This window comes from Bombina bombina, chromosome 7 (assembly GCF_027579735.1).
Source record: "Bombina bombina isolate aBomBom1 chromosome 7, aBomBom1.pri, whole genome shotgun sequence".
Classification (NCBI taxonomy): domain Eukaryota; kingdom Metazoa; phylum Chordata; class Amphibia; order Anura; family Bombinatoridae; genus Bombina; species Bombina bombina.
The window spans coordinates 176,514,495-176,540,379 of record NC_069505.1 but is presented as its reverse complement, the minus strand read 5'-3'; the positions used below and the strand labels follow the sequence as shown (position 1 = coordinate 176,540,379).

The 25,885-nt window shown below is 39.7% G+C and overlaps 1 long non-coding RNA gene across 1 annotated transcript; it reads right to left on the bottom strand.

The window, feature by feature from the left end:
- Positions 1-8,500: 8,500 nt before the first annotated feature.
- LOC128635812 (uncharacterized) lies at positions 8,501-13,781 on the bottom strand. The gene is made up of 4 exons (XR_008398595.1): positions 13,628-13,781; positions 12,068-12,118; positions 11,025-11,121; positions 8,501-8,892 (listed from the first exon to the last, which is right to left on the bottom strand). It is a non-coding gene; the product is annotated as an uncharacterized LOC128635812 (long non-coding RNA).
- Between the last annotated feature and the right edge of the window lie 12,104 nt (positions 13,782-25,885).

Genomic DNA, 25,885 nt, shown 5'->3' with positions numbered 1-25,885 from the left:
GGGCAGGCAGGCACACCACCACACGTCTCTCTCAGCAGCTCCCTCCTGACCTGCTCACTCTTCTTCCCGCCTGAAGTCTGTGTCGGTGCGACTGTGACGTCACATATGCTCTGTCACTCAGCTCATCAGCCCAGCAGGCACGCCTCCCCGGCAGCACTGATGCTGATTGGCTGTGTGATCCAACTCCATCATGGAGGCGGTTTTGAGAACCGCCTCCAATGGAGCTTGATGGGGGCCCGGCGAAACACCACTAGGTGGTGCTAGCTCTAAGTGAGCTGAGCAGACTATATTCAGATCCAGTGTTGCGCAATTTATGGAGGGCAGCGGACCGGCTCACTGCCTCCTAATTGCGCAACATGGATGCTGAATTTTATTTGGCAGCGCAAGCGCAGTAGGAATGTTGCAATGCACATATTAAAATAATGAAGATGATGTGGGTAATCGCCGGCGGGGGTGGGGTACCCTTGGGGGTGGCCCAAAAAAAAAAAAAAACACAAAAAATATATATATTTCTTTAATAAACATTATTTGAAATCTTTCTTCTCTGATTGGACTGCCTCCTATGACTGCACATCACCGGAAGATCCACTTACAGTTTTGAAGATCCGACATCCATCCTCAACGAAGCCAGGAGAAGTCCTCATTGAAGCGGTAAGAAGTCTTCAACGAAGCCGGGAGAAGTCTTCATCCAAGCCAGGAGAAGTAGTTCTCCAGATGGGCAGAAGTCTTCATTCAGACGGCATCTTCTATCTTCATCCATCTGGCGCGGAGCGGGTCCATCTTCAAGACATCCGGCGCGGAACATCCTCTTCCAACGATGACTACCCGACGAATGAAGGTTCCGTTAAGTGACCTCATCCAAGATGGCATCCCTTAGATTCCGATTGGCTGATAGAATTCTATCAGCCAATCGGAATTAAGGTTGAAAAAATCCTAATGGCTGATGCAATCAGCCAATAGGATTGAGCTTGCATTCTATTGGCCGATTGGAACAACCAATAGAATGCAAGCTCAATCCTATTGGCTGATTGGTTCAGCCAATAGGATTGAAGTTCAATCCTATTGGCTGATTGCATCAACCAATAGGATTTTTTCAACCTTAATTCCGATTGGCTGATAGAATTCTATCAGCCAATCGGAATCTAAGGGATGCCATCTTGGATGACGTCACTTAAAGGAACCTTCATTCGTCGGGTAGTTGTTGTTGGAAGAGGATGCTCCGCGCCGGATGTCTTGAAGATGGACCCGCTCCACGCCGGATGGATGAAGATAGAATATGACGTCTGGATGAAGACTTCTTCCCGTCTGGAGGACCACTTCTCCCGGCTTGGATGAAGACTTCTCCCGGCTTCGTTGAGGACTTCTTGCTGCTTCGATGAGGACTTCTCCCGGCTTCATAGAGAATGGATGTCGGATCTTCAAAACTGTAAGTGGATCTTCAGGGGGTTAGTGTTAGTTTTTTTTAAGGGTTTATTGGGTGGGTTTTATTTTTAGTTTAGGGTTTGGGCCGCAATAGAGCTAAATGCCCATTTAAGGGCAATGCCCATCCAAATGCCCTTTTCAGGGCAATGGGGAGCTTAGGTTTTTTTAATTAGGGTTTTATTTGGGGGGTTGGTTGTGTAGGTGGTGGGTTTTACTGTTGGGGGGGTTGTTTGTATATATTTTTTTTCAGGTAAAAGAGCTGATTTCTTTGGGGCAATGCCCTGCAAAAGGCCCTTTTAAGGGCTATTGGTAGTTTAGTTAAGGCTAGGGTTGTTGTTTTTTTTATTGGGGGGGGGCTTTTTTAATTTGATAGGGCTATTAGATTAGGTGTAATTAGTTTAAATATCTTGTAATTTGTTTTTTATTTTGTGCAATTTAGTGTTTGTTTTTGTAATTTAGGTAATTGTATTTAATTTATTTAATTGTATTTAATTTAGGTAATTTATTTAATTGTAGTGTAGTGTTAGGTGTTAGTGTAACTTAGGTTAGGTTTTATTTTACAGGTAAATTTGTATTTATTTAAGCTAGGTAGTTAGTAAATAGTTAATAAAAATTTAGTAACTATTCTACCTAGTTAAAATAAATACAAACTTGCCTGTAAAATAAAAATAAGACCTATTTCTATTTCTACAATGTAACTATTAGTTATATTGTAGCTAGTTTAGGGTTTATTTTACAGGTAAGTATTTAGTTTTAAATAGGAATTATTTAGTTATTAATTGTAGGTTTTAATTAGATTTATTTTAATTATATTTAAGTTAGGGGATGTTAGGGTTAGGGTTAGGGTTAGACTTAGGTTTAGGGGTTAATAAATTTAGTATAGTGGCGGCGATGTTGGGGGCGGCAGATTAGGGGTTAATAACTGTAGGTAGGTGGCAGTGATGTTAGGGGTGGAAGATTAGGGGTTAATAATATTTAACTAATGTTTGCGATGCGGGAGTGCGTCGGTTTAGGGGTTAATATGTTTATTATAGTGGCGGCGATGTTGGGGGCGGCAGATTAGGAGTTAATAAGTGTAGGTAGGTTGCAGCGACATTGGGGGAGGTAGATTAGGGGTTTATAAAAATAATGTAGGTGTTGGTGATGTTGGGGGCAGCAGATTAGGGGTTAATAAGTATAATGTAGGTGGTGGCGATGTCTGGAGCGGCAGATTAGGGGTTAATAAGCATAATGTAGGTGTCGGCGATGTCAGGGGCAGCATATTAGGGGTTAATAAGTGTAAGATTAGGGGGGTTTAGACTCGGGGTTCATGTTAGGGTGTTAGGTGTAGACATAAATTTAGTTTCCCCATAGGAATCAATGGGGCTGCGTTAAGGAGCTTTACGCTGCTTTATTGAAGGTGTTAGGCTTTTTTTCAGCCGGCTCTCCCCATTGATATCTATAGGGAAATCGTGCACGAGCACGTACAACCAGCTCACCGCTGACTTAAAGGGACAGTCTACACCATAATTTTTATTGTTTTAAAAGATAGATAATCCCTTTATTACCCATTCCCCAGTTTTGCATAACCAACACAGTTATAATAATATACTTTAAACCTCTGTGAATATCTTGTATCTAAGCCTCTGCAAACTGCCCCTTTATTTCAGTTCTTTTGACAGACTTCCAGTTTAGCCAATCAGTGCCTGCTCCCAGATAACTTCACGTGCACGAGCACAGTGTTATCTATATGAAATACGTGAACTAACACCCTCTAGTGGTGAAAACCTGTTAAAATGCATTTTGAAAAGAGGTAACCTTCAAGGTCTAAGAAATTAGCATATGAACCTCCTAGTTTAAGCTTTCAACTAAGAATACCAAGAGAACAAAGCAAAATTGTTGATAAAAGTAAATTGGAAAATTGTTTAAAATGACATGCTCTATCTGAATCATGAAAGTTTATTTTGGCCTAGACTGTCCCTTTAAGCAGCGCTGGTATTGGAGTGCGGTATGGAGCTCATTTTTGCTCTACGCTCACTTCTTGCCTGTTAACGCCGGGTTTAGAAAAACCTGTAATACCGGCGCTGAAGGAAAGTGAGCAGTGACAATAACGTGCAAGTTAGTATGCCGGAGGGGGATCCATGGCAAAACTCCCATGGAAAATTACATAGTTGATGCAGAGTCTGGTTTTAATCCATAAAGGGCATAAATCACCTAACATTCCTAAATTGTTTGGAATAACGTGCTTTAAAACATCAGGTATGATGTTGTATCGATCAGGTAGTGTAAGGGTTACGCCCGCTTCACAGTGACAGACCAAACTCCCGCAGCGGGTATAACATCATCATCATCACACCGTACGTCCATGTGTGTAATGCTGCCTGACTGAGACATATCCCTGTTATCTACATCCTCTGGCAATAATGGTTGCGCATCACTCATTTCTTCCAACTGATGTGTAAATAACTCCTCTGACAGATCAAGTGAAGCGGCTGTGGTGCTAGTGTTGGTGGTGGTGGCAGGCGGGCGAGTGGTAAGTTGAGAGGTGCCCGAAGCTAAGCTGGAGGAGGATGGTGCATCAAGGTTCTGAGCGGAAGCTGTAGATGATTGGGTGTCCTGTGTTAGCCAGTCAACTATGTCCTCAAAACTTTTCAAGTTCAGGGTACGTGGCCTCTGAACACTGGGCATTATTCTAGGGCCAAAGGGAATCACAGCACCACGACTATGACGGCCCCTGCGGGGTGGCCTGCCTCTGCCTGTAATTTTTTTTTCGATTAGTGGTACTATGCGTGCAAGCTACTGTGACAACAGATATGAGTGGCATTGTGCACTGGCAGAAGTTGGCAGAGTAGACGCTGTAGGCCTGACACACACGCTTGCAGACAACTAACTGCTATTCAATCTATTACAGTCAAAATTGTATTTTTTTTTTTAAATGTACACTTCTGTTACACCAGATATGAGTTGCACTGATATGACACTCTGCCCTGGCAGGCCCTGAAAAATCTGTTACACATCTACAACCACCAAAAAACAACCATGCTAAATAGTTTCTAAATTTTGTCCTGAGTTTAGAAATACCCAATGTTTACATGTTCTTTGCTTTTTTTGCAAGTTATAGGGAAATAAATACAAGAAGCACTTTGCTATTTCAAAACCACTTTTTTCAAAATGAGCGCTAGTTACATTGGAACCCTGATATCTGTCAGGAATACCTGAATATCCCTTGACATGTATATATTTTTTTTTAGAAGACATCCCAAAGTATTGATCTAGGCCCATTTTGGTATATTTCATGCCACCATTTCACCGCCAAATGCGATCAAATTAAAAAAAATTGTTCACTTTTTCACAAACTTTAGGTTTCTCACAGAAATTATTTACAAACAACTTATGCAATTATGGCATAAATGGTTGTAAATGCTTCTCTGGGATCCCCTTTGTTCAGAAATAGCAGACATATATGACTTTGGCGTTGCTTTCTGGTAATTAGAAGGCCGCTAAATGCTGCTGCGCATCACACGTGTATTATGACTAGCAGTGAAGGGGTTAATTAGGTAGTTTGTAGGGAGCTTGCAGGGTTAATTTTAGCTTTAGTGTAGAGATCAGCCTCCCACCTGACACATCAGACCCCCTGATCCCTCCCAAACAGCTCCCTTCCCTCCCCCATAATTGTCCCCGCCATCTTAAGTACTGGCAGAAAGTCTGCCCGTACTAAAATAAAAGGTTTTTAAATTTTTTTTAATTTTTTTTTAGCATATTTACATATGCTGTGGTGTAGCATCCCCCCTTAGCCCCCAACCTCCCTGATCCCCCCCAAAACAGCTCTCTAACCCTCCCCATCTGCCTCATTGGCGGCCATCTTGGGTACTGACAGCTGTCTGCCAGTACCCAGTTTGCAAAAAAAAGTAGCTTTTCTGTTTTTATTTTTTTTTTCTGTAGAGTAGCTTCCCCCCCGCCACAGACCAACCCCCACCACCTGACTGATCTTTTTTTTTTTTTTTTTATTCCTTTTTTTTTTTTAATTTTACACCAACTTTTTCTGTAGTGTAGCGGTTCCCACCCGCTCCCTCCCCGTGCACGCGCCCGCCCTCCTGTGCGCGCCCCGGACATCCCCGCCCACGATCCTGCCCCCCTCCACTGACTGCTATTATTTCACAGTCAAATTTCTAGTTTTTTTTTTAACCCCTTAAGGACCAAGGCCATTTTTCAATTTCTTTCCCTTAAGGACCAGGGCTATTTTTACATTTCTGCAGTGTTTGTGTTTAGCTGTAATTTTCCTCTTACTCATTTACTGTACCCACACATATTATATACCGTTTTTTCTCGCCACTAAATGGACTTTCTAAAGATACCATTATTTTCATAATATCTTATAATTTATTATTAAAAATATTATAAAATATGAGAAAAAAATGGAAAAAAAACCACACTTTTTCTAACTTTGACCCCCAAAATCTGTTACACATCTACAACCACCAAAAAACAACCATGCTAAATAGTTTCTAAATTTTGTCCTGAGTTTAGAAATACCCAATGTTAACATGTTCTTTGCTTTTTTTGCAAGTTATAGGGAAATAAATACAAGAAGCACTTTGCTATTTCCAAACCACTTTTTTTCAAAATGAGCGCTAGTTACATTGGAACCCTTATATCTTTCAGGAATACCTGAATATCCCTTGACATGTATATATTTTTTTTTAGAAGACATCCCAAAGTATTGATCTAGGCCCATTTTGGTATATTTCATGCCACCATTTCACCGCCAAATGCGATCAAATAAAAAAAAAATTGCTCACTTTTTCACAAACTTTAGGTTTCTCACAGAAATTATTTACAAACAACTTATGCAATTATGGCATAAATGGTTGTAAATGCTTCTCTGGGATCCCCTTTGTTCAGAAATAGCAGACATATATGACTTTGGCGTTGCTTTCTGGTAATTAGAAGGCCGCTAAATGCTGCTGCGCATCACACGTGTATTATGACTAGCAGTGAAGGGGTTAATTAGGTAGTTTGTAGGGAGCTTGCAGGGTTAATTTTAGCTTTAGTGTAGAGATCAGCCTCCCACCTGACACATCAGACCCCCTGATCCCTCCCAAACAGCTCCCTTCCCTCCCCCACAATTGTCCCCGCCATCTTAAGTACTGGCAGAAAGTCTGCCCGTACTAAAATAAAAGGTTTTTAACATTTTTTTAATTTTTTTTAAGCATATTTACATATGCTGTGGTGTAGCATCCCCCCTTAGCCCCCAACCTCCCTGATCCCCCCCAAAACAGCTCTCTAACCCTCCCCATCTGCCTCATTGGCGGCCATCTTGGGTACTGGCAGCTGTCTGCCAGTACCCAGTTTGCAAAAAAAAGTAGCTTTTCTGTTTTTTTTTTTTTTTTTCTGTAGAGTAGCTTCCCCCCCCCACAGACCAACCCCCACCACCTGACTGATCTTTTTTTTTTTTTTTTTTATTCCTTTTTTTTTTTTAATTTTACACCAACTTTTTCTGTAGTGTAGCGGTTCCCACCCGCTCCCTCCCCGTGCACGCGCCCGCCCTCCTGTGCACGCGCGCGCATCCGTGCGCGCCCCCGGACATCCCCGCCCACGATCCTGCCCCCCTCCACTGACTGCTATTATTTCACAGTCAAATTTCTAGTTTTTTTTTAACCCCTTAAGGACCAAGGCCATTTTTCAATTTGTGTTGATTTTTGGTAATTAGAAGGCTGATAAATGCCATTGCGCACCACACGTGTTTTATGCCCAGCAGTGAAGGGGTTAATTAGGGAGCATGTAGGGAGCTTGTAGAGTTAATTTTAGCTTAAGTGTAGTGTAGTAGACAACCCAAAGTATTGATCTAGGCCCATTTTGGTATATTTCATGCCACCATTTCACCGCCAAATGCGATCAAATTAAAAAAAAAACGTTATTTTTTTCACAATTTTAGGTTTCTCACTGAAATCATTTACAAACAGCTTGTGCAATTATGGCACAAATGGTTGTAAATGCTTCTCTGGGATCCCCTTTGTTCAGAAATAGCAGACATATATGACTTTGGCGTTGCTTTCTGGTAATTAGAAGGCCGCTAAATGCTGCTGCGCATCACACGTGTATTATGGTTAGCAGTGAAGTGTTAATTAGGTAGTTTGTAGGGAGCTTGCAGGGTTAATTTTGGCTTTAGTGTAGAGATCAGCCTCCCACCTGACACATCAGACCCCCTGATCCTTCCCAAACAGCTCCCTTCCCTCCCCCACCCCACAATTGTCCCCGCCATCTTAAGTACTGGCAGAAAGTCTGCCAGTACTAAAATAAAAGGTTTTAAAAAATGTTTTAATTTTTTTTAGCATATTTACATATGCTGTGGTGTAGCATCCCCCCTTAGCCCCCAACCTCCCTGATCCCCCCCAAAACAGCTCTCTAACCCTCCCCATCTGCCTTATTGGTGGCCATCTTGGGTACTTGCAGCTGTCTGCTATTATTTCACAGTCAAAAAAGTGTTGTTTTTTTTAAATGTACACTACTGTTACACCAGATATGAGTGGTGGCAATGGGCAAGTGGGCACAGTATATGCTGTGAGCCTGACACACACGCTGGCAGGCAGGCAACTGCAATTAGATTACACAGGAAAAAAAAAAAAAAAAAGCAGACTGATGTTCTAGCCCTAAAAAGGGCTTTTTGGGGTGCTGTCCTTACAGCAGAGATCAGATGAGTTCTTCAGGACTCTAGTGGTCACTGTATACACTAGCCTAGCTATCAATTTCCCTATTAAATCAGCAGCAGCTACACTGTCCCTCCTCTCACTAAGAATGCAGCTTCCAAATTAATCTAAAATGGATGCTGTCCAGGAGGTGGGAGGGTCTGGGAGGGAGTGTCTGCCGCTGATTGGCTGTAATGTGTCTGCTGACTGTGAGGTAAAGGGTCAAAGTTTACTCAATGATGAAGAATAGGGGATGGATTGAACATCGCATATGTTCGCCCGCTGCGGCGAACGCGAACATGCTATGTTCGCCGGGAACTATTCGCGACATCACTACTCATAATGCAAAACTCGTAATCTAGCCGTTTGAAAAGGGTTTAAATGTGAATTGCAACAAGAAGCTCAAACCCAGCTTATCACACAGGTGGAAATTGTTTAATAACACACAGTCTACATTTGAAAAACAAGATTAAATGAAAAAACATTTCCTCATAAATAAACTCAAAACCATATTTTTGTAATATAGCTTGTTTAAAGTTAAGTCTTCAATGCCTCTTATGTGCTCTGTGTCAACTTCACACATTCTGTGTATAGATGTTACAAAATAATCTTAGACCAGCATCAGTGAGTTCATGGCAGATTGTCTCTTCCTTTAATGTCACATCCACACAACAGGATTTAAATTTTTCTTTTTCATAATGTCTTCAGCTTCGAGGATCATATCACTTTAATAAATTCAAAAACTTTGAATCTAATATTTTAGTGCTAAAACGTAATGTGACTGGATTGTAATCAACTTCCACTTCTAGAAGAAAGAAAATAAAGACAAAGTCAATCATTAAGTCTCCTGCTAACAGCTACTAGGTCAGGAATATTGGCAACAATGATTTAGGATTTAAATAAGGCTTTGATTTAATTCATTTGAATCAGTTTGGGAGCATTAAAAAATAAAATCATTCAAATGAATTAAATCAAAACCATAGAAAATAGTAAAATCTAAAAAACAGAAAAAATGTACACATAAATTAAACCCATGTAGACCCTTAGGTAATGGTCTATTCTGCCCCATACTTAAAGTGATGGGGGGTGGTGAACAAACAGGCATCTAAGCAGCATGCCCCCATCTCCCAATAACTGACAATTGTCAGTTTTAAATAAAGTTGCGTGATGATGTCATCACGTCATTGTGCATGACGTCACCACAAGGGGAGAGAAGCCCCGGCCATGCCTGTGGGTATCTAGGCCAGATCGCCGGGGTAGGAGTCGATGGGGATCCTTAGACCTCCATCAAGGTGGGGGAGTGCTAGTGACGGCTCTGAGCCATCGTTAGCATCTGAGTGGGAAAATTTGCAACGGCTCGTCATTATCACTCAAAGGGTTAAAAACAGCCTCTTATCACATGATTTTTGTTTGCTTTTCGCAACAGGGGGAGTGCTAGTTCATGTGAGCCATATGGATAACATAGTGATCACACCCATGGCTTGTGGCAGACACAGCACTAATTTACTATAATGCAAGTAAATAGATAATAACTAAAAGTCATGTGATCAGGGGGCTGTCAGAAGATGCTTAGATACAAGTTAAAGGTAAAAAGTGTATTAATATAACTGTGTTGGTTATGCAAAACTTGGGAATTGGTAATAAAGGGATTATCTATCTTTAAAACATTAAAACTTCTGGTATAGACTATCCCTTTAAGGAGCAGGCCTGGAGGAAAAAAGGGTTGGAAAGAAAACACTCCTTACATGCGCTAAAGTCATTGAATAAATAAAGTGACTACAGACAGGCGTTTTGTCCGATAGAATACCTGTATTAAATGAGGACGGAATGATAGAGAGGGGCCCCAGGAGATGGTACATGTAGAGAGGGATATACTAACAGGGAACATAAGGGGTGGGGAGATTAGTGACGGTGAAAGTGGGTGACAAATCCGAAATAGGTGCCCCAGAGAGTATACTGACAGGGAAAATGAAAGGGCGCAAAATAGAGGGGATATTAGAGAAGGGCAAAGACATTGAGTGGGGAGAAAGGGGCCCTAGAGGATGGTCTACTAACAGGAAACTCAAGGGAAGGAGATAAGTCACTTACAGATGGGAAACAAGGGTCTGGGGTGGTGTACAAACAAGGGAGGGAATAGAAAGAGGAGGGATTTGTCAGTGGACAAGTGACTGACAGGGGCCTGTGAGGTGCTATACTGACAGGGAACATAGGTGGAAGGAATAGAAAAAAGGGAGATTAGTGAGGGGGGGGGAGTCACTGACAGAAGGGAACCGAGAAGCTCTGGGGGATGGTATACTGACAATAAGTGTGAGAGTGAGTGGCACAGAGATTGTGAGAAAGAGTGAATATTATCTGACATGTGAGAGAGGAGAACAGACACATTCTTTATCACTGTCATATTCTCTTTCACAACCTCTGTGACACAGTGCGAGAGAGTGTGACAGTGTGAGGTAGAGTGTTAATCAATGGGGTCAATTTATCAAGCTTCACATGGAGCCTTCAGGCTCGCCGGAAACAGAAGTTATGAAGCAGCGGTCTAAAGACCGCTGCTCCATAACTTGTCCACCTGCTCTGAGGCCGCGGACATAAATCAACCCGATCGAATACGATTGGGTTGATTGACACCTGATGCTAGCGGTCGATTAGCCACGAATCTGCAGGGGGCGGCATTGCACCAGCAGTTCACAAGAACTGCTTATGCAATGATAAATGCTGATAGTGTATGCTGATGTGCAGCAGACATGATACGCTAGATTGTATCATGTCCGTTCGCACTTAGATAAATATACCCCTATGTCTTCTGTCTATGTCACTCTCTCTCATACTCTGTGACGCAGAGAGCATGAGAGAGGGACACCCATTCTGAGAGAGTAAGTGACAGAGATAGAGTGTGATAGAGGAACAGTGAGAGAGAGTGAAAGGGAGTTTAACCCTTACCTTTAAGGTATTGCAGCCAGGTCCCAGGGGCTAATTCAGTTTCCTTTTTGAGACCTAAGGAGGTCACCAAGACTATCGTGAAGCCCAATAGTGGTTCCTGTAAAATAAATCCATTTATGAGACTGCGAATTAAGTATAGGTAAGTAGTACATGGAAATGAAATAAAAAGCTGGGATTTGCAACTTTAATGAAAATGCAAAGTAGATTGCTGTGACTAATCAAACCTTCTCAACGTCACAATAGAGGGGTGTGGGCATGAAGGGGTTAATGGCACACAGCTCTGGTTCCCTTAATCTTGCAACTCTGCAAAAGGACCGTAAAAGGAACACCTCATTAGCCCCCAAATCTTGTCCATACTGCTCTAATTAACAATTTCCCTGCTGCCACCACCAAAACTTTTAAATTAATGGGGAGTTTTGGGGAACCCCTAAAAACTCACACTATTTAACAATTAGGTAACGTGCCTTTAACCTTGTCTCAACAGGACTGTGAATTCGGATATTAGAGCCCAAAAGACAGAATGAGATTTTCTATGTGTTTAATAACAAAAATATCAATACAGGTTACACAGTGCAAAATTATAAAGACATTCAAAATAACATACAAATGCAAAGCTGCAGCTCTTTAAAAAGAAAATGGGACATGAAAAGAATTACACACAATCTCTAACTTATTAAGAAGTTCCTTTAGATATGTGGAGAATGCCGTTCCTGATGTTAGTGGTTTGGTCCACAGGGCAGTTCTGCCCACCAAGTCTTTCTGTTACATATTTAAAACAAATTTTCTTTGTCTTGTCAAAGACAACGCCCGGGTTATAATTTACAACGAGTGCAACCAATGCAAACAAGTCTTAGCTCCCACTATCAGTCTCCAAGGGGAGGAGTGTTCTGCATTCCTACACACAGTTACACTACTAAGGAGGGGGGGGGGAAGGAGGTGGGTTTCATCTTACAGCTTTTCTGAAAGCAGTTTTCACACACAGGAAAAAGCCTGAGCCCGCATCTCCAAACCCCATAATCTCTGTGGACGTGAGAAGCACTTACAGCAATGGAGTCCCTGTCACTATTTGGATGCCGCAGATTTGTGCTCTAGATCTGGAAAACAGAATTTGTAATTAAAAGCTTATCAGAAAGTAATGTGCAGACTGTGACCTTTTTACATTTATAAATTACTTGAGCCAAACTGTGATGCGCAGCAGTGACATCAGATGGACATTACTCCAACCCGTCGTTATGCCTAGCAGAGGTCACTGTGCATGCACAGGGTGTATTAATGGCACAGTGTATACACTATACTGGGTTATGTGTGGGTATCTGTGTTATATATAATATTGTGCTGTATATAACACACTGTAGAGTGTGTTATACACAGTACACTATACAGAGTGTTATACATAATACAGGGTATTATACACAGCACATTGTGTTATATAAAGAAAATGTATCATACACTGCTGTACAATGTGTTATATATAGCACAGGGTGTTATGAACAGCTATACACAGCACATCGAGCTATATATAGAACAGGGTGTTATACACAGCACAGTGTGCTATATATAGTACAGGGTGTATATATATATATATATATATATATATATTTCATTATACGCAATGCATTGCTATCCACAGTACAACACAAACACAAATATATATATATATATATATATATATATATATACACTGTATTGTATTATCTATAGCAGTGTTTTTCTTCCAGTGTGCCGTGAGAGATCCTCAGGTGTGCCGTGGCAGACTGACAACAGTGCAGGGGTGTCCCTCTTTCAGGGCCGGACTGGGAAATCAGACCAGCCCTGGAAATTTTTATAGACCGCCCAGCCCCGCCCCCTCCTGCCGAGCCCTGCCCCCTCCTGCCCAGCCCCGCCCCCTCCTGCCCAGCCAACTATGCCCCCTGGTTTTATTTAAGACAGCAAAGCATTGGCATTAGGACAGCAGCACAATGTGAAGCCACTAGCTGCAACTCTGATATGGGCTTTGCTGTGATAGAAACTGGATGGCTAGGCTACTTTACAGTCACAGTGCATAATAATGATCTGCAATACAAATAAGGACACCAATCCCTTTCAGAATTGTGAGAAAGTATGCACGTGCCCATATACCCACACTTGAACAACATCACCCAGCACAGGTTGGTACCTGCGTGGCTAATAAAGACTGATCCTTAGAAACTATTAGAATAGATCCCCTCTCTGTGACATTGAACCAGCTGCCAGTAAGTGTACTGTTTTATGTCTGGCAAATAGGACATGTAATTATAACATCAAAATGTCTCTTTAAGGGATTGGACTGTAACTAAAGCTCATATTACATTTTTACCCTAAATGCCTTGACAAACTTGATTACTGGTGTCATGGATTTAATTTAAAAAAGTGAGCTTCTTCAAACATTAAAAAAAATATGCAATAACAAGTTTCATAATGTTTATTTTTAAAAACATTTTTACATATATTATATTCTTCCCTCTCTAGCAGTCAAGAGGTTAATCCTTGAGTAAAGAAAGGAATGTGGGATTTCATTTAAGTAAACATAGATGCAAGTGCAGGCAAATTGAGCAGCATGTTATTTGGGCAGAAAATAAACTCACTGCTTTGCTTCTTCCCTTGTGTCCGTGCAGCTCCGGAGCCTGAGCATTGCAAGTGAGTGAGCAGTGACTTGTAGGATTTATCACACATAGCAGTGCACATTCCTTATCCCCAGCAGCAGATCGGACATAAACACGGAAGTGGAAACAGTATTCACTCTAAACCCCTCCCTCCCCTCACTGCATCCTGCTTGCTCTTAAGGTGGAACGCTTAAGGTGGATCACTGTACAGATAAAACTTCTGCATAAATCAAATACAGGCAACGCAGCAGCCGATCTAGACTCCCCACCAATCCCTTACACTGCTGCTACTAACCTACTTGAAGTTGAGCTCTGCAGGCCGGCTCCATCCTGACTATCGCGCGCTCCCCCAAGTTTGTCACAACTTTGCTGCTGCCTGCTCTCCACACACACTTAACCAGCTGACCCAGCCCAACCTCTGCTGGCCCACCGGGATTTTTCCCGCTATCCCGGCTGCCCAATCCGGCCCTGCCCTCTTTCAAATTTTGAAATATTGGGAGGTATGTGACAGGCTCATCAGGCATCATTTACAACCATGACATTGACATTCTATCACAGACAATCATTATGATTGTTATATGTCATGTATAGTTTGTAGGAGGCATGGCATGACAGCACAGTACAGTGTGTGTGTGTGTGTGTATATATAGGCTTACCATAATTTTTAGAGGTGAAACTGGGACCACCTGGTGCGGTGCCAGTGGGGGTGTGGTCAGGAGCATGGTCAAGGGGGCATGGCAATTACCGGTCCTTTTAAAGTAGTAGCTTTTATGTGTGTAATGTTTTGTGGATACTCTACCCTTCTTCAGTCAAACAAGTGAATCACACAGTTTAAATAGACCATAACACCACCCCCTAGTGAAAAATGCACCATTACTCTAAATTAACACATACATTAATCTAAATCTCAGATTCTAAATAATGCCAAACATCAAGCATAATTATCAATTTCACAATTTAATATCTGCAGTGTAATATGTGTTTTATGTGTCTAATTAAGGAACAGAGCCAAATACTGCTAAGGCATAAATACTACATTGAATGAAATAAGTAAAAAAGAAACACATACCTGCTAAAGCTGTTTAAGAGGCTACTCTATACCATAATGCAGGAAGATTATAGCCAAAATGCTATCCTGCATAAAGTAAAGCAAGATCCAGGCCAAAAAATCCTTCCTGACTGTACTTCCTAGTCATAACCATATGCTTCCCCTAAAGGTGTATTACCGGCAATGTCACCAGGGGTCGGGGGGTTAAATTCTTAGAAAAATAAACCAAGTAGTACTACAAAATTAAAAAAAACCCTACGCTGCTCACTCAGTCTGTACTACTAAATGTAAACTTTGAAGGACACGAACGTTAAGCTAAGCAGGGCTATATGTAACAAAGTACCAGCATCCAACTATGCTGGAGAGTCACAGTCTAGTCATTTTGATTAATGTGTCCGGGTTTCAGGTGGTCTGAAACCTGGACACATGATTTGAAACCTGGAGGTGGCAACCCTACTGGGACAGAATGAACAACTGGGTGGGACACTGGGACAGCCCCTCCAAACCGGGACAATCCCAGTAAAAGTGTATATATATATACTGTATAAATATCCTGTATTAGGCTACAATGTGTGATTTTGTAAAATTTTGGGATGGTGGTGTGCCACAGGATTTTTTAATGTAAAAAAGTGTGCCACGGCAAAAAAAAGGTTGCAAATCACTGATCTATAGTACATTATATTAAACTTGTGCAAGACGGAAAAAAATAGTTTTGGTTTGTTTTGGACCGATTTGGATTTTCTGAATTTCGTTTTCGGATCGATTCAAATTCGGATACATTCGAATGTATTCATTTCGGATTCATTTGGATTCAAATAAATTTGGAAACTGCCCATTCCACTTTAATCACTCCTCAAAACAATATGTCCACAGCACCAGATATATATATATATATATATATATATATATATATATATATATATATATAAATCTTCAAATAAAGATTTTTATATATATCTGGTGCTGTGGACATATTGTTTTGAAGAGTGATATAACCTAATATACTGTACAATACTAGTGTAATTGTGATTAGTCCATGGCCATTCAAATGTAATGAATAAATCCGAACTAATTCGGATTTATTCGTTACAAATGCATTAGGATTAGTTTAGTTTCGTTGCTAGGGCAATTTGAAAATTCAAATCGATCTAAAGCTCCGAATTTGACAAAATATGTCCGAATTTCGATTCAGAACAAAACAAAACGCACATGTCTACATTATATAACACATTATGCTGCATATAATACACCACACTGTATATAACACACTGCACAGTGCATTAAACGCAGTACAGTGTTATGTACAGAGCAATGTTATATATAGCACAGTGCTATACATAACACAGTACAGAATATGTGTGTGTGTGTATGTGTATATATATATATATGTATATGTTATATCCTACTTTTCATTAAAAGTTAACTTTATGCAAATTCAGTGTATCAAATGGAGGTCACAGGTGTCTCCTTGGGAGGAAGTGTTGCTGTTGGGTATAATAGCATCTTGGACAAAGTGTAGCCTTGGAAAGTAAGTTATTCATCATCAACAACCCTTTGAGGTGACCAATAAATGCCAATAAACATCAGCTTGCAGATAGGAGATACACATTTGGAATGAGAATTTACAACACCTTTGATGTATGGAATACAAACAAATTAGAGAACAACACAACTCCTTTGATAGACTACAATTAATGTGTAAACAAACTGTTCCTCAAGGATGTTTGGTGAAGACAGCTGCTTATTTGGCTTGGTGGGAGATGCATGAATGGGATAGAATTTGCTTCATCTATATAAAAAGAGCTTATATTAAAGGGAAATTATACACTAGATTTTTCTTTACATAAATATTTTGTAGATGATACATTTATATAGCCCATCTGGGAGTGTTTTTAAAAAAAAAAAAAATTCTAGTTTGTCTTATTTTTTAAGAACAGTTTTCTGATTTTCAGACTCATAACCATGCCCCACAGTGCCGGTTGTTTTTTCTAACACATATAAACATTTAATATTACAATCTCACAGTGCTTAAACAGTTAATGACCAGCAACGTACCCTGTCATAATAACATGCTCCTGCAACTTGCGGCGAGACCTGTGCTACCATGTAACCATAAAAACCATTAACGGCAGTAGTTAAGGGGTTAACAGTCTTTTAAAGTAATTATGATATATACATCAGAAATTAAACACTGCATTGAAAAAGATGTGCATTTTTTCTTAGTCCTTGGACAGAAGCCTCTTGGGTGTTGTTCATCTTTGCTATGGCCAATTTAAGACAGATATAAAAGAGCTCCAGCATATATTAAGCAATCACCGTGTAGCATGTAGGAGTGTCTGGGATCTAAATTCAACAAAATATGATTTAGTGTCTCTAGGGGCAGTGGAATAACTACATATTTCAGATTACGATAACAGGCAAAACCAAAGTAATGGTAAATCCTATTGTTTCAAAAACACTAGGATTTAACAGCGCTAAAAAAAAAAGTGACCTTCATTCATGAGTTTAAAAAACTGTGTAAAAGGTACCTTTATTTCGCCGCTAAACTGAGCACCTCCAGCTACCCATGGCACAGTTTTTTTGTTCAATGAGGTGTCATTTATTCCTCAGCGCAGTATGGTTAGCACGGCTATTAGCTCAGAGGTAGAAGCCTCACCTCATAGAAAAATAATTTGTGCCGTAGATGGCTGGAGGCGCTCAGTTTAGCAGTGAAGCCATGGCGAAATAAAGGTACCTCTTTACAAAGATTTAAAAAAAAAATCAAGACTGAAAGTCAACTTTATTTAAAAAAAAAAAATCAAGACTGAAAGTCAACTTTATTTAAAAAAAAAAAATGGTAAATCATAGCGTTTTTGAAAGGCTAGGATTTAACAATACTTTCATAAAGAAAGAGCTCTGCAAATGTTTTACACTGTGCTTAAATAAACAAATTGTGTGGCATTAAGGGAACAGTAAAGACCAAATGAATCTTTAATTATTCAGATAGAGCATGTCATTTTAAACAACGTTTCAATAGACTCCTATTATATAATTTGCTTCATTCTCTTTGTATCCTTTGTTGAAAAACATACATAGGTAGTGCAGCAATGCAGTACGATGAGCTAGATTTGGATTGCTATCTGCAAATATATGCCTCTAGCTGGCTCACAGTAGTGCATCAATGCTTCTTCAACAAAGGATGTATACCTAGATAATTAAGCAAATTTGATAATAATAATAAAAAATTAAATTGTATTTTGGGTCTCATATCTCTTAAAATTTGTAGTTTGATGTCACTAAAAGATAGAAAAAAAAGGTAGTTTGAGCTGACACAGAAACACCTGTTCATAAACAGGTTGATCAACTAAAAAATAGGCTCAGAATAAAAGACCCTTGGGGTAGCACTAGCACTTAGAGACAGAACCTGGAAGGTTTGCATCTTAAAAGAATGTTTGTACCTAATCTATCTGTGTCACATTCACAGATTTCTTGGAAGAACACTGTTTTTCTCCTGCCAACTCAAACACTCCCATTTAATTTACAGGTTTTCTTAATCGTTGTACATATCTCCAATAGGTTTATGTTTAGTGAAATAATTTTGCAAATACATAAATTGATTTCAATCTGTAAATGATTCATTCCATAAACCTTTGGCCTGATTACTGTATGTAGACACTAGACCAGTGATTTGCAACCTTTTTTTTGCCGTGGCACACTTTTTTACATTAAAAAATCCTGTGGCACACCACCATCCCAAAATTTTACAAAATCACACATTGTAGCCTAATACAGGATATATATACAGTATATATATATATACACACACTGTACTGTGCTGTAATGCCATGCCTCCTACAAACTATACATGACATATTGACATTCATTCACAAACAATCATAATGATTGTCTGTGAATGAATGTCAATGTTATGGTTGTAAATGATGCCTGATGAGCCTGTCACATACCTACCAATATTTCAAAATTTGAAAGAGGGACACCCCCGCACTGTTGTCAGTCTGCCGCGGCACACCTGAGGATCTCTCACGGCACACTAGTGTGCCACGGCACACTGGTTGAAAAACACTGCACTAGACAACTGTTACATTTTGTGGGGCCACATGACCCTGTACATTAATTTGTTTAATAGAATCTGCCCAATACTGTACAATTTGATCATTTGGGATTCACATATTTTATTATATTTGCAAAACTTGTATGTTGGTTTGTTTTTCCCAATTTCCATTTTAAGCAATGTGCGCATGCACACTGAAGGCAACTCGCCTGTAGAAATCATGGACCCTCTAATGCAGCTTATTAAGATGATCGTGAGGAGTCGGGCCTTGTGCGCATGCGCGGTATTCTGCTCGCATGCGCAATGCAGTCTAATGCCCATAGAATTCCTTGACCCTTTGCTTAGACCCAAACAGCTGATTTTGAAAGGTTGGGCCTCTTGCACATGAGCAGTGAGTGCCACATGCCTCCAACAGCTGATGTCACGTTACCGGAAGTGACGCGGGTCCGGAATTTTTATACGTCGAGGCTAATTTTAGAACACCGGACTGGGAATAAAAAGCAGCCCTGGAAAATTTGGAGACCAGCCCTATTTTCCGTTCACTCGGTATAATGCACACACCCCTTTTTTTCTCAAAGGGGATTACTGGGATACTCTTTCCCCCAATATTTTGTTTCATATTATATTATATTAGTTTGTATTAAAAGAAAAGTTACAGATTGTTGTTAGAAGCATTCTAAAGCCAAATTGCATCCATGAATCACCCCTTTAAATGGTAGATTTCCAGCTCCATTTGCTGCAGCCCACCGGAAAATCTCCTGGTATTCTAGTAGGCCAATCCAGCCTTGGAAAACAAGAAAGTTATTTGCTGTGTTTTTACACAATCTCTTTCTTTTTATATTCACTTTGATTTAACATATTTGTTTTCACCAAAGGAGCACTGTTTAAATATAAAGCTCAACTTTATAAACGGCAAAGACCATAATATTCAGAAGGCTTCTCCCAACTCAGTGACCTAGATTATTGATTTAAACTCATCCCCATGGATGTATACTCCAAATGGTTCACTTTACTTGCCTATCTCTACAGGATCTACTTAAAGAGACATTATACACCAATTGTCAATGTCATATAACTGCATGTAATAGACACTACTATAATGAAGAATATGCACAGATACTGATCTAAAAATCCAGTATAAACCTTTTAAAAATTTACGCCTAGATTATGAGCTTTGCGGTAACAGGGGTGCAGTGCTAACTTGCACGTTACTCTCACCGCTCACTTTCATGCAACGCTGGTATTACGAGTTTTCAGAAACCCGGCATTAAAAGATAAAAAGTGAGCGTAGAGCAAAATTTTGCTCCAAATCTCACTCCAATACCAGCGCTGCTTAAGTCAGAGGTGAGCTGGTGTAACGTGCTCGTGCACGATTTCCCCATAGGAATCAACGGGGAGAGCCAGCTGAAAAAAAGTCTAACACCTGCAAAAAAGCAGCGTAAAACTGAGTAACGCAGCCCCATTGATTCCTATGGGGAAATAAAAGTTATGTCTACACCTAACACCCTAACATGAACCCTGAGTCTAAACACCCCTAACCTTACACTTATTAACCCCTAATATGCTGCCCGACATCGCCGACACCTGCATTATATTTATTAACCCCTAATCTGCCGCTCCGGACACCTCCGCCACCTACATCATACTTATTAACCCCTAATCTGCTGCACCCAAACATCGTCAACACCTACATCATATTTATTAACCCCTAATCTGCCGCCCCCAATGTCGCTGCAACCTACCTACAACACTGATTAACTCCTAATCTGCCGCCCCCAACGTCGCCGCCACTATAACATATTAACCCCTAAACCGCCGCACTCCCGCCTCACAAACATTAGTTTATTATTATTAACCCCTAATCTGCCATCCCTAATATCGCCGCCACCTACCTACATTTATTAACCCCTAATCTGCCGCCCCAACGCCGCCACTATATTAAATTTATTAAACCCCTAAACCTAAGTCTAACCCTAACACCCCCTAACTTAAATATAATTACAATAAATCTAAATAAAATTCCTATCATTATCTAAATTATTCCTATTTAAAACTAAATACTTACCTATGAAATAAACCCTAAGCTTGCTACAATATAACTAATAGTTACATTATAGCTAGCTTAGGGTTTATTTTTATTTTACAGGCAAGTTTGTATTTATTTTAACTAGGCAGAATAGTTACTAAATAGTTATTAACTATTTAATAACTACCTAGCTAAAATAAATACAAAAGTACCTGTAAAATTAAACCTAACCTAAGTTACACTAACACCTAACACTACACTATAATTAAATAAATTAACTAAATTAAATACTATTAAATAAATTAAATTATCTAAAGTCCAAAAAACAAACACTAAATTACAGAAAATAAAAAACAAATTACAGATATTTAAACTAATTACACCTAATCTAAGAGCCCTATCAAAATAAAAAAAATGCCCCCCCCAAATAAAAAAAACCCTAGCCTAAACTAAACTATCAATAGCCCTTAAAAGGGCCTTTTGCGGGGCATTGCCCCAAAGTAATCAGCTCTTTTACCTGTAAAAAAAAAATACAAACAACCCGCCCAACAGTAAAACCCACCACCCACACAACCAACCCCCCAAATAAAATACTAACTAAAAAACCTAAGCTCCCCATTGCCCTGAAAAGGGCATTTGGATGGGCATTGCCCTTAAAAGGGCAGTTATCTCTTTTGCAGCCCAAACCCTAACCTAAAAATAAAACCCACCCAATACACCCTTAAAAAAACATAACACTAACCCCCAGCTGAAGATCGACTTACTGGAAGACGTCTTCATGCAAGCCATGCGAAGTGGTCCTCCAGAAGGGCAGAAGTCTTCATCCAAGCCGGGCAGAAGTGGTCCCCCAGACGGGCAGAAGTCTTCATCCAGACGGAATCTTCTATCTTCATCCATCCGGCTCGGAACGGGTCCATCTTCAAGACATCCGACGCGGAGCATCCTCTTCAAATGACGGCTTCTTCGTAATGAATATGTCTTTGACTGTTCCAATCAGCCAATAGAATGCAAGCTCAATCCTATTGGCTGATTGGATCAGCCAATAGGATTGAACTTCAATTGATTTTTTCTACCTTAATTCCGATTGGCTGATAGAATTCTATCAGCCAATCGAAATCTAAGGGACGCCATCTTGGATGACGTCACTTAAAGAGATATTTATTACGAAGAAGCCGTCGTTTGAAGAGGATGCTCCGCATCGGATGTCTTGAGGATGGACCTGCTCCGCGCCGGATGGATGAAGTGGAAGATGCCGTTCGGATGAAGACTTCTGCCCGTCTGGAGGATCACTTTGCTCGGCTTGGATGAAGACGTCTCCCGGTAAGTCGATCTTCAGCTGGGGGTTAGTGTTAGTTTTTTTTAAAGGGACAGTCTAGGCCAAAATAAACTTTCATGATTCAGATAGAGCATGTCATTTTAAACAATTTTCCAATTTACTTTTATCAACAATTTTGCTTTGTTCTCTTGGTATTCTTAGTTGAAAGCTTAACCTAGGAGGTTCATATGCTAATTTCTTAGACCTTGAAGCCCACCTCTTTCAGATTGCATTTTAACAGTTTTTCACCACTAGAGGGTGTTAGTTCACATATTTCATATAGATAACACTGTGCTCGTGCACGTGAAGTAATCTGGGAGCAGGCACTGATTGGCTAGACTGCAAGTCTGTCAAAAGAACTGAAAAAAGGGGCAGTTTGCAGAGTCTTAGATACAAGATAATCACAGAGGTTAAAAGTATATTATTATAACTGTGTTGGTTATGCAAAACTGGGAAATGGGTAATAAAGGGATTATCTATCTTTTAAAACAATAAAAATTCTGGTGTAGACTGTCCCTTTAAGGGTGTATTGGGTGGGTTTTATTTTTAGGTTAGGGTTTGGGCTGCAAAAGAGCTAACTGCCCTTTTAAGGGCAATGCCCATCCAAAATGCCCTTTTCAGGGCAATGGGGAGCATAGTTTTTTTAGTTAGTATTTTATTTGGGGTGGTTGGTTGTGTAGGTTGTGGGTTTTACTGTTGGGGGGGTTGTTTGTATTTTTTTTTACAGGTAAAAGAGCTGATTACTTTGGGGCAATGCCCTGCAAAAGGCCCTTTTAAGGGCTATTGATAGTTTAGTTTAAGCTAGGGTTTTTTTTTATTTTGGGGGGGGCATTTTTTTTATTTTGATAGGGCTCTTAGATTAGGTGTAATTAGTTTAAATATCTGTAATTTGTTTTTTATTTTCTGTAATTTAGTGTTTGTTTGTTTTTTGGACTTCAGACAATTTATTTAATAGTATTTAATTTAGTTAATTTATTTAATTATAGTGTAGTTTTAGGTGTTAGTGTAACTTAGGTTAGGTTTTATTTTACAGGTACTTTTGTATTTATTTTAGCTAGGTAGTTATTAAATAGTTAATAACTATTTAGTAACTATTCTACCTAGTTAAAATAAATACAAACTTGCCTATAAAATAAAAATAAACCCTAAGCTAGCTACAATGTAACTATTAGTTATATTGTAGCAAGCTTAGGGTTTATTTTATAGGTAAGTATTTAGTTTTAAATATGAATAATTTAGTTACTGAGAGGAATTTTATTTAGATTTATTGTAATTATATTTAAGTTAGGGGGTGTTAGGGTTAGACATAGGTTTAGGGGTTAATACATTTAATATTGTGGTGGCGACGTTGGGGGCGGCAGATTAGGGGTTAATAAATGTAGGTAGGTGGGGGCGATGTTAGGGACGGCAGATTAGGGGTTAATAATAATAAACTAATGTTTGCGAGGCGGGAGTGCGGCGGTTTAGGGGTTAATATGTTTATTATAGTGGCGGCGATGTTGGGGGTGGCAGATTAGGGGTTAATAAATGTAGGTAGGTTGCGGCAACATTAGGGGCAGCAGATCAGGGGTTAATAAATATAATGTAGGTGTCGGCGATATTGGGGGCAGCAGATTAGGGGTTATTAAGTATAATGTAGGTGGCGGCGATGTCCGGAGCGGCAGATTAGGGGTTAATCATTTTATTTTAGTGTTTGCGATGCGGGAGGGCCTTGGTTTAGGGGGTAATAGGTAGTTTATGGGTGTTAGTGTACTTTTAAGCACTTTAGTTATGAGTTTTATGTTACCGCATTGTACCATAAAACTTATAACTACTGACTTTCAAATGCGGTCGAAATCTTGAAGTTTTAGGGTGTACCGCTCACCTTTTGGCCTCCCAGGACAGACTCGTAATACCAGGGGTATGAAAAGTCCCATAGAAAAAAGACTTTACGAAGTTTACGTAAGTCGTTTTGCGGTAAGGCCAAAAAAGTGTGCGGATGACCCTAAACCTGCAAGACTCATAATGCCAGCGGTATTAAAAAAGCAGTGTTAGCACCTGTTAACGCTGCTTTTTCAGCTACCGCAAAACTCATAATCTAGGCCTTATTTAGAAGCTCACAGTTTAGCACTGTTGATGAGGTTAGGCTGGGACACCCAGTGAAAGGGGCTGGGAAAACAAGAGCAGACACTCCCCCCTTCCCTGCATATGAAAAGACAGATTATGCAAACAGGAGCCAGCAGAAGTATGTAAACACGTGTATACATCTGACACTGTGGGGCTTGGGTTAGGAATATGAAAATCAGCACAATGTTATTAAAAAATAAGCAAAACTATACATTGTTACATAAACACTCCCAGATGGGCTATATAAATGGATCATCTACAAAACATTTATGCAAAAAAATCTAGTGTACATTGTCCCTTTAAAGGGACAGTCTACTCCCGAATTGTTATTGTTTAAAAAGATAGATAATCCCTTTATTACCCATTCCCCAGTTTTACATAAACAACATGGTTATATTAATATACTTTTTTAACTCTGTGATTACCTTGTATATAAGCCTCTTTTGACAGCCCCCTGATCACATGGCTATTTATGTATTATCTATTTACTTGCATTTTAGCCAATTAGCGCTGTATCCTGCAAAACTCCATGGGAGAGAGCCCAATGTTATCTATATGGCTCACATGAACTAGCAGTCTCCTGTTGTGAAAAGCAAATAAAAAAGCATGTGATAAGAGGATGTCTGTAAAAATAGGCAGACATTTAGAAGTTTAAAGGGACAGAATATAGAAATTTTCATATAACTGCATGTAATAGACGCCACTATAAAGAATAATATGCACAGATACTGATATAAAAATCCAGTATAAAGCTGTTTAAAAACTTACTTAGAAGCTTCCAGTTTAGCTCTGTTTAAAAGGTTACTGGAACACCCACTGCAAGTGGGAAATAGCAAACACTCATCCCCCTTCCTTTGCATATGAAAAGACCCTTTACACAAACAGGAGCAAGCTGGAACTTTGGGGCTTGGTTAGGAATCTGAAAATCAGAGCAATGTTATTTAAAAATAAGCAAAACTATCCATTTAAAAGAAAAAAAAAGAAAAAACTGTATGGGCTATATAAATGGATCAGCTACAAAACATTTATGCAAATTAAAATCCTGTGTATAATGTCCCTTTAAATGTTATAAAGTCTATTAATATAACCATGTTGGTTGTGCAAAGCTGGGGAATGGGTAATAAAGGCGTTATCTATCTTTATAAACAATAAAAATGTTACTGTAGACTGTCCCTTTTATCAAGATAACCAGTGTAAATATTTCTACATGAAACAAAGCTATTTGCACTAAGGCAGGCAAATATATGCCCATTTTCTCCATCCCCTCCACTATCACCAACTCTAGCTATTCAAAGCATCTGGTTGAGTAAGACGTAATTTCCACATTGTGTAGTAGCTCAGCTTGACAGACTACTATGGAAACTGAAACAACAGTGGTCTTTCAGTGGATTTTAATTTGAGGCTGGTAAGTGATTTTCTGTTATCTTATCTCTGACACCAGCTCTAATCTAAGCTATAAAACCACAAAGGCACTGAGCAGAGAAAGATTTAGCATTATTAAGATCCTATGAGAAATGCAAAAGACCTCTTGCCAAATGTGTTTCTTCATTGTTGCTGTACAGCTGGTGGCTGCCATAAACAATCACCTAGTTTACGAGTTTTGCGTTATGGTGCAGTATGGCTATACCGCTGAAAAATTGCGTGTGGAATGGTCGGTAATGCATATTAGGAGTCGCAGCGGTATAGCTATACCG